Source organism: Anolis sagrei, chromosome 2, assembly GCF_037176765.1.
Source record: "Anolis sagrei isolate rAnoSag1 chromosome 2, rAnoSag1.mat, whole genome shotgun sequence".
Classification (NCBI taxonomy): Eukaryota; Metazoa; Chordata; class Lepidosauria; order Squamata; family Dactyloidae; genus Anolis; species Anolis sagrei.
In genome coordinates this window covers 255,655,180-255,670,268 of record NC_090022.1, presented here as the reverse complement: position 1 = coordinate 255,670,268, position 15,089 = coordinate 255,655,180, and positions in this window count along the sequence as shown.

Below are 15,089 nucleotides of genomic sequence, written 5' to 3'. Positions count from 1 at the left end.
AAAGTCTTCTCCATATAGCACATGGAAAGATGGACTACCTTTAGAAGAGTGTATGGCATTATTGTAGGCCAATCTGACCAATCATCTTGTTGATAGCTAATGTAACAACTCAAAAATTGTTTCAAAGATTTCTGCATGCATTCTGTGCACCTGCCTGTCATTGGATGAAAAGCAGAGTCTAATCCCTGCTCAGTCCCTAGCATGCACAGGAATGCCCACCAATATTTAGCTGTGAATTGTGGAACTCAGTCTGAAATTACTTGTTCTGGTGCACCCATGGAGCCAGTAAATATGTTGGATTTACAATCTGGCAAATTGCTGTGCATTTGGTAGCTGTTTCAGTGGTATAAAGTGTGTTTGTTTAGAAAATAAGTCTATGATAGTCTAAACTGCTGTGAATTCCTTACTGTTTGGTAATTCCATAATAAAATCCTTGGCTATTTGCTTTTATATTCTGGTTGGGATAGCCACTGTTTGTAACAATCTCATTGGCTTGTATATATGACACATTCCTGGACATAGTCTTTTACATCCTGCCTAATTCCTAGTCACCCAAACTGTTGAGTAATTAATAGGAAAGTCTTAGTATATCTAAAACGTTGTGCTGTTTTGTGGCTGTGAGCTCTCTCCAAGATTTTCATTGGAGCAGTAAGGGAACATATAGCTTTTCATGACAATATCATAGCTCATTTTTTCCTATTTCCCCTTTATAGTTCTGTAGCTGGGAATCAGTGGTGTATTTTACTTGGAATTTTTCAATAAAATCTTTATTTAGATTCTTGCCTTCTATCTTATGTGGGGTCTATGATTTTATTTGGGAATGTGTCTGGGCTACAAGTGACAGCTGATCAGAGGTAAACATTAGAAATGTGAAAAACACCAAAAATCTGTTTGGTTTCACAATGTAAAATTAATGTGACCCCTGTTTTGTTTCGTAAGTATTTCTAAACTATTTTGAGGGATCCATTTTGTATTGAATATGAAACACCAAAAAATTGTTAATATTTTGTTTTGTAATGAGAACGCTTCTGGGGATCATTTCTCCATCAAGTTTCAGGATGAAACTTGCTACATTTGTAGGACACATTTACCACTGTAAGCCCCTCAAGTTTCAGAATGTTTCACTCATCCACTGATTTTGGGAAAGTTTTAACATTTTTATGAATAGCATTTAAAAAAAACCTACAAGACCTATCCTCTTGAATTTCTCTACAGAGCATAATTCTTCCAAGGTTTCAGAAAGATTTACACATCCACTGATTTTTAGGGATTTTTTTCCCAATTTCAATATCTTAGTTAAGTCACGCTAAATGAATCATTAGTAAACAGAAAACTCCTCAAAATGAATCCTAGTAAACAGAAATCCCCCACACATACAAAGAAAATGATTCTAAAGAACTCCTAAACTGTGGCTTGTTGGCTGGCTAGCTGGCTGTGTCTCCTAGACTCCTAGGCTAAAAAGCTGGTGGCTGCATGCAAAAGCATTGGAGAATTGACGAAAAATGAGCTCCTGATACCTTAATCAATCTCCTTCCCAGAATGAAAAGAGATGAGGCAGCATGGCTGGTGACTGTGGCTGGTGGCTGCTGCTGCGATTTTTGAGAAAACCCAAATTTCTCAGCCATGGCTCTGCCTCCTCTCTTATCCTTTCCCTCATCTCTGATAGGTTGAGGAGAGCAAGTGAGAGAGCAAGTTTGGCTGTGCCTCCCAGGAGAATTTGCTTGTGCTAAAAAACAAGCTAACACATGGAGACATATGAAAACAAACGAACATCTTCCTAAATTTTCAGATAGGTGTTTTGATTCATCTGCATTGGGGGGGGGGGGGGGGGTGGGGTGTGCCAGCACAGTTTCTCTTGTAAATAAGTCTTTTCATTTGTTAAAAGCTTGTTGGCACACTCCCAAAGGACAGTTGAACACTGTTTTTTATTATCACCTTCTTTAATTTTGATTCTCTAATAAGCCTCTCTTAAATCCTACTCTGTAAAAATCTTCCCTTTTACTAGATTTGCCAGCACCTCCTTCATGAAATGGAGAGGGTAATTATTTGAGATGCATATGGCATTCAAGTCCCGGTAATCTGTGCACAGTCTTAAAGTTCCATGGGGGGGGGGGGGGCAAGAAGAGCAGGAGAACCACAAATGGAGAGTTTGGGGGTTCTATGAACACTCTATCCAGATTTTTATTGATGAATTCCCTCAAAAATATCTACATATTCATGGTAGGCTGCCAGTATCTCATTAGATGGCACTTCTGCAGTCTTTGGCAGGAATGATTCAATTACTATCCCTGACACTTCCTCTTTTGAGTCCCTACACTGACATATAAAATCCAGATTATCTGCTTTGAACTGAATTATATGGAAGGATAGACTAATTTAATCCAGTTCAAAGCAGATAATGTGGCTTATCTAGTGATAAGATGGATTATATGACACTGTAGAATGAGCCTTAGTCTACACTGACTTGCTATGCAGTCTTGTGCCTCATTCCTTTTTTAGATTGTAAACCTTAAGGCAGGGAATGGTTGAATTAACAATCTGTAAACCATTCTTGATTTTTTGTGGGAGGGAAGGATACAAATGTTTTGAATAAATAAATAATACATGTGACTCACCCTTAAAGATAACCCAGAATATATTCTAATTGCAATCTAAACATTGATGACATCATGATTTATCTGATCCCAGAAGGTGGAGTCAGACTTGGTTAGAACTCAGAACAGAGACATTTAAGAAATTCCATTTTTATAGTCTACATATAAAGGCATGCAATGTCACTTATCAGAAAAATCTTGCCAATAAACCCCTATGATAGGGGTGTCATAAATCAGAGCACATAGTAGCAACAACAACAAATATCCCCTCTGCCACAGTGCTCCTTCAATATGAAACCTCTGCAAGTGATTTGCTAGCATGTCTTTCCCACACTTTTCCTCACATCCTATTCTTTGAGCTATAGGGATTTTGGATACTGTAAAATGCATTGAAATCCTGTGCCTTTGTATAGGCAACATCTGTGGGAACACATCACTATTCCATCACAGAAGTCCTGTTGTGGGACCGAAGGGGGACAGGTGGTGGCCCTGAGGCAATGCCATATCCTTTACAAATGCTGACCCATTTTCCTGACCTTGCAAAGGGAGCTGTAGAGGTGAGAAGGCACTTTTTGCTTGACACTAAGGAACAGAGTTTGCTTTTCCAGTGGCGTTTGTGGATACTATCCAGGGTATCCACAATTCTACACATTATTTGAGTTGAATTAATATGTAAAATAAATCCATCAAAAACACAGAATGACATGCATTTAACATTCTGTTTCTCCTTATCTGGTTTGATTGCAAATGTTTTAAAACAGACATGAATACAAGGGAAGCATGGAAAAGCTCAAAGCAAATGCATTTAAACATTTGAACAGCTATTAATGGGATTCTTCCCCCAGGTGCATGCCCATCTCTCTGTATGACGCTGCTGAGCTTGGTTAGTTACACCCCTGGAAATAGAAACCGGAGAAAATGAAAGGCTAAAAAAAATAGAGGACTAAGGCAAAGATAATGCAAGCATAAAATAAGCTCAACGTATTGCACTCTCCATAGATACAAAAAGCCAACAGTGATCTTGAGCTGCAGCAGAGCTCTCTAGGACAGACTTGCTTTTCAAATGCTAAGAAAATTGTCAAGACTTCAAAATCTTTGTAAGGGGCAAGGAAAAAGAAATGCTAGGAAAGTGTAGCATGCTGATAATGATGTACGGATTCACAGATATTAAAAGATAGGAAAAAATCTATTCAATCTTGCGTACCCTGCTGTTGATACTGGATAGTTTTACTTCAGTAAAAATCACAGCTTCTATGTCCCATTCCCTGTTCAAAGTCTCTTAAATGATAATGCCATCATCTCACAAAACACAATACCTAGAACTTTTCTATCTTTGTATTAATAAACCTACATTTCTCAAAAAGGTTCCTTGTCATATGGGTGCCTGTATATTCATGGCTGTCAGTAGAAGCAGCTTCAGAAGTAAGATAACAATTGTAAACATGGTAACATGAGGAGAGTACAGACCTTTTCAAACTAAATAATTATACTACTATTAATCCACTTTAACTGTTTTGGTGTATCTTACAGGATCCTAGAATTTGTGATTCAGGGAGGAGTTTTTATTCTCAGCCCAAGAGTTCTGGTGCTTTACCAAATAACAAAGCCCTGGATCCCAGAGGTAGGCAATGTGGAGCCATAGTGCTATAAATGTATAGTTTAAAAGGGGTAAAGTCTCATGGAATGTTTTGACTTTTACTTTTGTCTATGCATGTTTAGGATTCACCAGAATCCCTCAATTGAGTGTTTTTCCCCCTGAAACATGCCTCAATTGAGTGTTTTTGGCTGAAAAGCCAAACTAAAATTTTGGCTTTGCTAGATTGCTGTTGTTACTTACAAAGATGCCAAGTAAAAGTGGCATTGCTTATATGTACATTGGCATATTTTCTGTTTTCACAAAAATAGAACTGATCACCTTCTCACATTACATTTTCTCCAAACATTCAAGACATCTCTTAGGATTCTTGCTTGACATATTATGAAGTTGTTTGTAGTGCACTTCAGCACTGACATACTATTTCTTTTATTGTGATATGCATGTTATTCTATTGCTAGTGAAAGATGCTGCCTGCTATTGTTTTCACAGGCAATTTGCAATGTCCTGTATAAAGCAGAAAGTCTTTGTTGTATGCCAGCAGCTCCACTATTACAAAGTTGTTGGAAATCCATATGACATGGTACATTATCTTAACTTCACATGTACCTAGCTAAGTAGTGGAGGTGCCAGGAAAACCCTTACTGAATTGTGAAAATGTGTAACGGGACTAGAAAGAGTGCCTGACACGCATTGGTGCCCACTATGTTGCAGGACTGATGCCTAATGTGTATTATTCCCATTGTGCATCAATCAGTTGCAAGTTACATGGTAAAATAACAACAGCCCTGAATTGTATACAGACATTATGGAATAGCCGAATTCTAACTCCCAGAGAAATAAATCCACTTATGAGGACATACGTTCCCAACAGGATTCCAGCCAACACATTTTGCCCTAGATTTTTTTAAAAGAAATGACCTTAGACATATCTAACAGGTCCAGGTGCATCCAAAAGGATTTCCTTCATTTACATTTTAAGTACTTAAAATACTATTTGGGTATATATTTTGGGATCTATAGCAGTCACCCAGAGAATTCTACTTGAAAAGTGGAACAGAAAGATAAATGTGTAACTGTGGAAACAGAAGATGTTTTGCTGATGCTGGAAAAAGCAGCTATATGGATCCTCTCCCCATAGCATCTTGCATGACAAAAGAGCAGGAAAAGTGTCAGCTCTCTTCCTCTGCTCTACTAATTGTGAGAGCAGAAAGATGTGTAGCATGGGAGGACGCTAAAGATCTAATCACAAAGGGGTCCTGGCAAGGGACATGGAGAACCCAGTGCTCTATGTCCTGCATCACGTGACTTACTCCAACACCCATTCCATGGGGGGAAGTGTCACCTCCAGGCTTCCCCCCATTGTCCTGAAGACAACACAGGAAGCTTCCCATATTGCTGTGTTATACGGGCTACTTTTCCTGTTATACACTACTTGCTCTTCCCTTTCCAGATGGAGCCGGGCTGGAAGTATACATACATTGTGTAATGGGATCCATCCTGAAAGGGGAGAGCAAGTGGTGTACGATGGGGAGAGTCGCCCATCTGATGAGGCTGTATAACGAATGTTGTCTAAGTGTTACATGTGGAAAGAACAAAAGCAAATATGAGAATGCTGCTTTTCAAGTAGCCATATCTGGCTAGCTTCTTTACTGAGTTGCCTAGGGGCTGAGAAGGGCGGTATACAAATATAGTAAATAAATAACAAATAAATAACAAACAATAAATATAATTTGGAAACAAAGGTTGGGAGTTGGGTATTTTTTAGCTTGAAAAAGGCAAGAAATGACATGCCAGATATCAATAAATATCTAAAGGAATATCACATATAAGATGGAGCAAGCATATTTTGAATGTTCTAGGACAGAACTTTTCAAACATTCCATGTTGATGCACACTTTTTACACCTACATTTCATGATACAGTAATTCAGTTTTTTTAAAAAAAGAATAGAATAGCTTTATTGTCATTGTACTATTACATGATAAAATTAAATGCTTTCCACAGCAGACACCACATTGATCCCTCTACACCCCAACCACAGTCACAGAGCCCCCAATGCCACATCAATACAAAATCACAGCTCTAGGATAAAAGATATCTCTCAGTCTGTTTGTCTTTTATTTTGTCACCCTATAGTATCTGCCAGATGGCAGTAATTCTAAAATAGAACGTGCTGGGTGAGATGGATCCCCAATAATGTGCTGAGCTTTCTTAAGGCTGTGGGACCTCTAAAGTTCTTCCAAAGAGGGGGGGAGGGCAACCAATGATTCTCTGTGGAGTATTTTCCATACTTGTACCCATACTTCTCAATCCGAAGGGCTCAGTAGTGGTGACACTTTGGAGCACCTTTCTATCTGCCACTGTGCAGTTATCAAACCATATGCAGATGCAGTAGATTAGATCACTCTCTATAGCACAGTGGTTGAAAGTCACAGTAGTTTTCATTGAGTTGTTGGTACCTTAGAAGTCTCAAGTAGTACAGTTTCTGCTGGGCCCTCTTAACCAATGCTGCCGTATACAATGAGATATGTATGGAAACACAACATATCTCATTAAAACATTAATTATATAAACAAAAATGTAATGTTTGTTTGTGGGATTAACATAACTCAAAAACTACCAAATTTGGACACAATACCACTATCAAGCCAACGAGTGGCCATCACTCATAAAAATACCGAAAACACAGCAGAACAGACTTAAAAACTCAAAACTCAAAAATTACATTACAGCACATGTGCAAAACCAAACACACATATATATGCCAACACATATATACACACATATACACAAATATATATACACACATATATGCATATATACATACACAAAACACATATACACAGACTGGGCCACAGCAACGCATGGCAGGGGATGGCTAGTTTATATAAATAAAAATGTAATGTTCATTTGTGGGATGAACATAACTCAAAAACCACTGGACGAATTGACACCAAATTTGGACACAATACAACTGTCAGGCCAACAAGTGACCATCACTCATAAAAACACTGAAAAACACAGTGTAAGAGACTTACAAAGCCAAAAAACAAAAGAATACTTTACAACGCATGTGCAAAACCACACACACACAAACATACACATATATATGCAAACACACATGTACACAAATATATACACACATATATACATGCACAAAACACATATACACACACTGGGTTACAGCAATGCATGGCAGGGGATGGTTCGCCTATATAAATAAAAATGTAATGTTCATTTGTGGGATTAACATAACTCAAAAACCACTGGGTGAATTCACACCAAATTTGGACACAATACACCTATCAGACCAACAAGTGACCGTCATTCATAAAAACACTGAAAAACACAGTGAAAGGGACTTAAAAAGCCAAGCCCCCAAAATTACATTATGCATGTGCAAAACCACACACACACATATACACACAAACACACATATATACACATATACACAAATATATATATACACACAAAACACAAATACACAGACTGGGCCACAGCAACATATGGCAGGGGACAGCTAGTGTGTGTGTGTACATCTTTCAGGAGTGCCTAAATTGGGTATTATTGCATGGCATGTGGTTGGAGTGGATGGTCCTTGTGATCTCGTCCTACTTTATGATTCTACAATTTCAAGCTTACATTGAATGTCAATTTTCTCAACTGTATCCATGAAGAAAATTGGCAAATCATCTCTTTATTATTCCTGCTCTTTTACTTAGGGAGAACCACCAGTGTCCTTAGCCTTTTGAAGTATTCTATAAGCAAAAGAGATCCCTTCCTGAATAAATATGACTATTTGTATTTTAATATAAAGTACATTATTGTGTTATTAAATGCATTTATATTCCAAACTTCTCCAAGAAAGCTGAGAGAACAGTTCAGTAGTTTTTCCCTGCACCTTTTTTATTCTCACAAGATCAGTAAAATAAACCTGTATCTCTCTAGTGCTATATAAACACACACACACACATCCTACAAATCATATAACACTGTATTTCTGGGGTGAGATTGGTAAAATATTTGAATATTTGTTTACTTTGTAGCCAAAAAGTGCTGCTGTGAAATATCACTATTAACATTCTCAGTCTGACTTGCCCTCCAACTATCACATTCTTACTTCCCCCAAACAGCCATGATAGAAACACATGGGAGAACAAGTAAGAACAAGAGACCTGTGTTTTAGGATCCCATGTATGTTTTTAACCAGTTTGACCCATCTCTAGTCTTTTTGAAAAATGTAGCACTTAGTAGCATTTTATGGTTTTTTTTTTTCTTTTTTGCTCAATACCTTGTTTGATACTGCAGCTGTCAAGCAGCCAGAAAGCCTGACCCAGATGTACTGAGTAAACCCAGCAGATTATTTGTCAAACAAATTCTGGAACCCAATATTGGTTTTTTTATTTAATTGGTATGCAAATGCACAGACAAGGTAGCATTTGTGCTTGATACAGTTGTCACTTCAAATTCTAGTAACATTCATTATCATGCTTACAGATGTTTTTTCACACCTAACATCTGCCAATACCACCTAAACCCCAGGAAGTCGTCAAACCTGTGCAAACTTCCTTTCTGTTTTGCTCTTGCTCTCTGTTATCTGCTCCATGCACACTAATTTTGTGCATCTGAGACTTCTGCTCGCCAGAATTATGCCTGCTTCCTAACACCTCTGCCTCCAGAGCTTTGGATTTGAAATTGAACAGACCCAGAGCCAATTTATCACAGGATGACATGTGTCATGTTCATGGTATAACCAGAGGGACCTGCTGTACACACTGTATTTATCCTTTTGTTGTCAGCCTGGTCCAAAACAATATAAGCAGTAGGCAAGCATTACATTTATGAAGCATGGTACATATACTTAACTGATGTAACTCTGAATAGTTTATTTCAAAAGAGAGAACTGGATCATTTTGTTACAGATCAGATTTTTTTTCTTTTGGTCAAATTTAACCATCTCACTATAAGGCATATGACATATTAAAATGTGAGCTTAATTCCAAAGCTTTAAAGAGCCAATTCTCAAATAAAAATGAAGCACAAAATGTCTTCACATGAATTTCATTTGAAAATAAGAATTCATGGCTTTGGCTTATGCCTGTGAGGATGCAAATGTGTTTGCTACCTAAAGGAATGTCAGAAATATTTAGTTATGTACAGTTTTGTAAGGCTAACATCTATAAGTTGAATTCCATCATTGGGGAAAATGATTTACTCACCACCAAGGGTGCATTGAACTTGCCTTCTTGAGCCAGACTTCAGTGCTTCCTTCTCCTCTTATTGAATATGGCTCCACTTTTTTTTTAGCGTTATGAAAAAAAGAATGAAGGAATGCTGTTTCTGCCAACCCAGTTGCACCCACCAAATCTGGTATCTGATACATTATATTGATAGTGTAACATGATAGAACCTTAGAATATATTTTCATCCAAGTTGTGAGTCACTACTCAGAGATAAGCAAAATTCCCCAAAAGGGCTTTAAAAATCCAGAAAAATAGGGACAAACATATTTTTGTATGTATGAATTAATTCATTGATCTTCCTTCATTTCGCCCTGGGACTCAAGGTCACTTACCAAAATGAAATGAGATACAGATTAAACATACATTAAAATATATATCTACATGAATTAAAAACAATTTTATTTTAAAAATGAATTAAAAAGCCAACAATTTAGAGAATATAGCATTCTTTTATCCTTATATACAGTTTCACATAGTTCCCAAAGGCCTGTTGAAACAAAAGTTATCATGTGATGCCAGAAGACCAACAAGCCAATCTAGCCGCTATAAGAGAGAACTCAGAAGACTGGGAGATTAGGAAGAACTTCCTGACTGTGAGAGCCGTTCAGCAGTGGAACTCTCTGCCCCGGAGTGTGGTGGAGGCTCCTTCTTTGGAAGCTTTTAAGCAGAGGCTGGATGGCCATTTGTCAGGGGTGATTTGAATGCAATATTCCTGCTTCTTGGCAGGGGGTTGGACTGGATGGCCCATGAGGTCTCTTCCAACTCTTTGATTATATGATTATATGATTATATATGAGATTTGGGAGATCCCAAATGTTAGGTAACTGGGGTGGGTAATTCCAACATCAAGATGATCTGTCATCCAACTAACTTACAGTGTTGTATCATTGCTTGAGTGATGTACTGGAATCGGGACCAGGATTCAAATCCTTGCTCAGCGTAAAGACTTTAGATAAGGCACAGTTTTTGAGCCTCAAATGAAGACAAAGGCATATCTCTAATAAATACTGCTGGGAAAACCTTATCAGATAGTCAACAGGAATCGAAGTCAGCTTGAAAGCATGTAACAAAGAAAACAATACAATTTAACAATAATTTTGCTGTTGTTTTACAGTAAGATCATCCCACTTTATTTCTAAACTAGCATATCTACTTGGCATTGTCCGAGTGTCAGAGGTGCTACTACCCCCAATTTCTTTCCTTCTTTCTCTTCCCCCCCCCCATACTTCCCCCCCCCCTTTTCTTGTTCTTTCTTTGTTATTGAGGACCCCTAATAAAAGGAAGACATATTTCAACCTCCTTGGTAATTAGAGTTTCTCAAATACGGCAGACCAGATGAACTGGAAATGGCTTCTGTCCCCACACCCTCAAGCCTCCAAAGATCAGCAGTAGCCCATACCTCATAGCCTCTGAGCCCTCATGCATGCCCCCCCCCCCCCAGCTTGGCTGTTCAGCCTGAGCCGATCCACACCAGTGAATCTCCGGAGCTTCAAGGGAAATTGCCTATCCTACCCTCTCCCCAATACCCAGCCAAGATGCAAGCCAAATGGCTAGAATGTATCCAAAGCATTTCCATTTCCAATCTCCTGTTTCTATGTATTTGTTTTATTTTTCCTTTTTCCTTATGCAAATATGTGGGTGTGTGTGCGAGCAGAGGGGATAAGATATAAACAAATAGGGCAAATAACCCTTCCCATCTTATTCTCAGCAATGGCGAGACCCTCTTCCTCCTCTATAAGCCTATATCAAATATCCCATGAACCCTCTTTTATATTTTTATATTTATTATTTTTTGTCTCTCAATTTATTTATTGCATTTATTATATATATATATATATATATATATATATATATATAAAAACTTTTACAATAATCTTAACTGGATAACATCCAAGTTTAATTTGGTTCCTGTCTGGTTCAATACATATAAAATTAGGCCCCTAAACAGCAAATAGGGGAGAACTTTTTGTTTCAAAAACAAGAGAGAATTTTTTAAAAAGAAGACGGAGAGTAAGGGAATAAAGAACCTTCCGGATCAAGGGTGGGATCAAGGGGCGCCTCCCCCCCCCCCCCCCCCGCCGCCGCAAAAAAAAAAAAAGCCAGGTTCCATTGCAGACGAATATTTTTTATTAATATTATTGAACTCTATAAAATGAAGGCAAATGTGCATGAATCTATGAACTCCAGTAACCTCAGTTGAGCAATTCCAGATGCCCATTCCATGCCCTGTGTGAGAACCAGAGATGGGACATAATCTAAGGAACAAAGGATCTTCCTGGATCTCAGTGGGAGTCCATCTGCCTACTGCCCAGCAGTCCCCTTTTGGGGATCTTGGCTATCTGCAGTACAAAGGTCTAGGGTGAAACTTTGATTGCAATTCCATCAGCAATAGACATCTTTGTAACTCTTTCTTTGTCTTCTCGGTATGGAAAGATGTCTGGAACAACAACTCTTATTGTCTTCTCCAGCAGGGTCCGGTATCTGCATAATCCTGTCAAATCATCTTTTTTACTTTTCTTTGTCTCTGGCATTCCATTGCTACACACCTAGGGATTGGCTTGACCCCTAGGGACCTCTCCACCACCCCCCAGACCACCTTTGCCAACCCATTGGAAGTCCTGGGGCCTCTCTGCCCAGCTGGGAGGAGATCCCTGACTACATCACTGCTGCCTCCTCCAATCAGGGAGCACATAGGCTTGGACCGCTCTCCTGACCAATGAAGAGCCTGGGGGATGATCGCCAGTTTCTTAGCGCTGGCCAGTCAGGAGAAATGGAGGGAGTTTCAAAATGTGCCAGTGTGAGTGCATGAGAATCCTTATGTATATAAATGTCTGCTTATGATTATGCTTTTACACTTGTACTCTTTGAGCATCCATGCTGTACTAGTGTCTCTTTTGCAGAAATTGAATAAAATCTCTGTCATTTACCTTTAAAAAAGGAATAAGCAGTAAGAGTAAATGGAGTATAATAACAAACATTTGAGTGTCATTCATGTACCCTAACGTTGATAATTTTTTCCTGTTTTTTGAAAAATATGCAAATATTGCAATATCCACTAGTAACCCCTTTATCACTACATATAAAGCAAAGGTATTCAAATGTCTTTTTCAAGTTATGTTACATAACATTCCCAAAGTTCCTAAACAAAATTATTTTTCTTTCAAAATCCAACCATTTCTTCCTTTAACTTCTTAATATAACTGGTAGCTTCATTTTCTCCTTAAAGCAGCTATACAGACGAAAGCATTGCTAAGATTGCACTTTAAAATCAGGGAATCCAACTAAATGCTATACTAATATGACTCATCTAGGTGTAAAATTATTTTTCACTTGTAAATAAGTGTGCAGGAGATTGGTCTAGATCAAATGCACTACATGGCCACTGGGGAATCATAGTTAGGTTGTACGTGTACATGGATTTCAAAAAAGTAGACTCCCAGCTGAGGACTAAAAAAACATGTGTGTTTTCACTTCATGGGTACTAACCATAGTATTTTAAAGGCTCTACATAATGATAGGTGTTGTTTTCAAAGCACTGGAATAAGAATTTACTTCTTTCCTACATTTCCAAAGTGGCCTGGCCTCGATTGGGAGTTACACATTTATTATTGTTGTGTGCCTTCAAGTTATTTTTTACATATGCAACCCTAAGGTTACCCTATTATGTGGTTTTCTTGGCAAGATTTATTCAGAGAGGATTTACTTTTGCCCTTCTCCAAGGCTGAGAGAGTGTGCTTTGCCTAGCTCACCCAGTAGGCTTCCATGACTGAATGGGAATTCTAAACCTGCTCTCAAGTCGTAGCCCAACAATCAACATATATCATGGTAGTTCTTTTTTTCTCATTCAGCCCAAAAAGGATGAACCCTTTCACAGAATTCTATCTGAATATTCATCATCTTCATTGGGGGGGGGGGGGGTGTTGTGGAGGGCATCAGGAAATAGATATGGGAGAGTAGGAATGAGTAACAATTTCTGTTAAATAAATGGCATTTTCATTCATTCTCCAAATTTCTCATATTACAGAGAATGAGACACTGCCAGAAATTAGGAGAATTAAGAAAAAAATCATGGAGGTGGTAGCATTTTTATGGAAGGGGCAAGGTCCTCATCCCCTCCATTAGTGACATTCCTGATGGACATTTTTCTTGTTCATATCCCTGGGAAATGAATTATAAATCAACTGGGATTTACCTGTAAGAAGTCTGTGAAATCAGCTTGGATGCTTTCTTCCTCTTCAGACACAGACCTAGTAAAAATATCAGGTCTAGTCAGGCCTCACTTTGAGAAGTCAAAGAACAATTCATTGTGATGTAAACCGTTTGTGACATCATCTACACCTCAACCAATAGAATCCTCTCTCTCTCATCCTTCTTTCAGCTCATTTGTATGTTTTATGTCTTCTTTGGACACAAACAAAAACCTCACCTGAAATAGATAAGTCCTTCACCATTCCACATATTTAAACTGAAATGAACTAGATGGCTAAATTTAACTTGTTGAAACAATGGGTTGCACAATGGTTTAAACAGTTTTCATATGGGTGTGAGCCTAGCTATGGTTGGAGATGCCAGTTTCCTTTCCCTCTTAGGATGTGTCCTTGATATAACTATTAATTGCATCTCAAAACAACAGTTAAAGATTAATAGACTATATAGAGGAAAGGACAACCATCAACAAGTGGCAGGGTGTGAAAGGAATCTTATTTCTAGACTAGAGTTTGATAGAAATAGCAATATCCACCCACTGTGGTCTGTAAGAATTGCAACAGAGCACTGCGATTCAAATAGAAAACTATGAGCCAGAGACAATCAGAAAAATACTGGCAAATGAGCATAAGGAAATCATCTTGATTAGGGGAATATACAGTCATGCCATATTTCCCCCAGGTAAGATTATTTGAGATAATCTGGCTATATTGTGTGTTATTAAGGGTATAGTATCTATTTCTAGGTGATAAGATAATAGCTACAACAATAAAGTTAATTTCAATCTTTCCCCTCAAACCAGGACTTCTAGCCACTTGCAAACTAAAAGAAGTACAGTAGATAAAACATACAGAGTGGGTGACATTGAATTTTAATTAAAACAGTCAATAATATTAAAAACCAGTTAAAACACACAATTCAAAATAATAAAAGCAGCATAAAACAGTATAATTAAAAGCAGTATGACAACTAAATATCCTAAAAACTCCATCTGATCTGGGAAGTTAAGCGGGGTCAGCCCTGGTTAGTACTTTGACGATCAAGGAATCCCAGACACTATAGACAATATTTCAGAAAGAATGGCAAAAGTGCCTCTTTTTACTGAGATCAACTAGCCACCCCAAATAGTGGGTGAGGATAAATGCCCGATGCACACTGCTACTTTGAAGTTAGGATCAAGGAAACTTAGTAGGTGAAGGAGTAGGAACAGAAATAGTCCACAATGGCATTGTGGAACTTACAATAGTAGCCAATCCCAGAAACAAAAGACAAATACACAACTGAATAGGAAACATATAACACAATACAGATTTCATTGAGGCTCATCTCCTGATATTTCTAAAACACCTGGATGGCTTTATCAGGCCCTGACCTTAATTACATCTCTAAAGAGGCCTTGCTTCCCTGAGGAGATTCCCTCTCAGCTGGATATCAGGATGCCTTCACCCC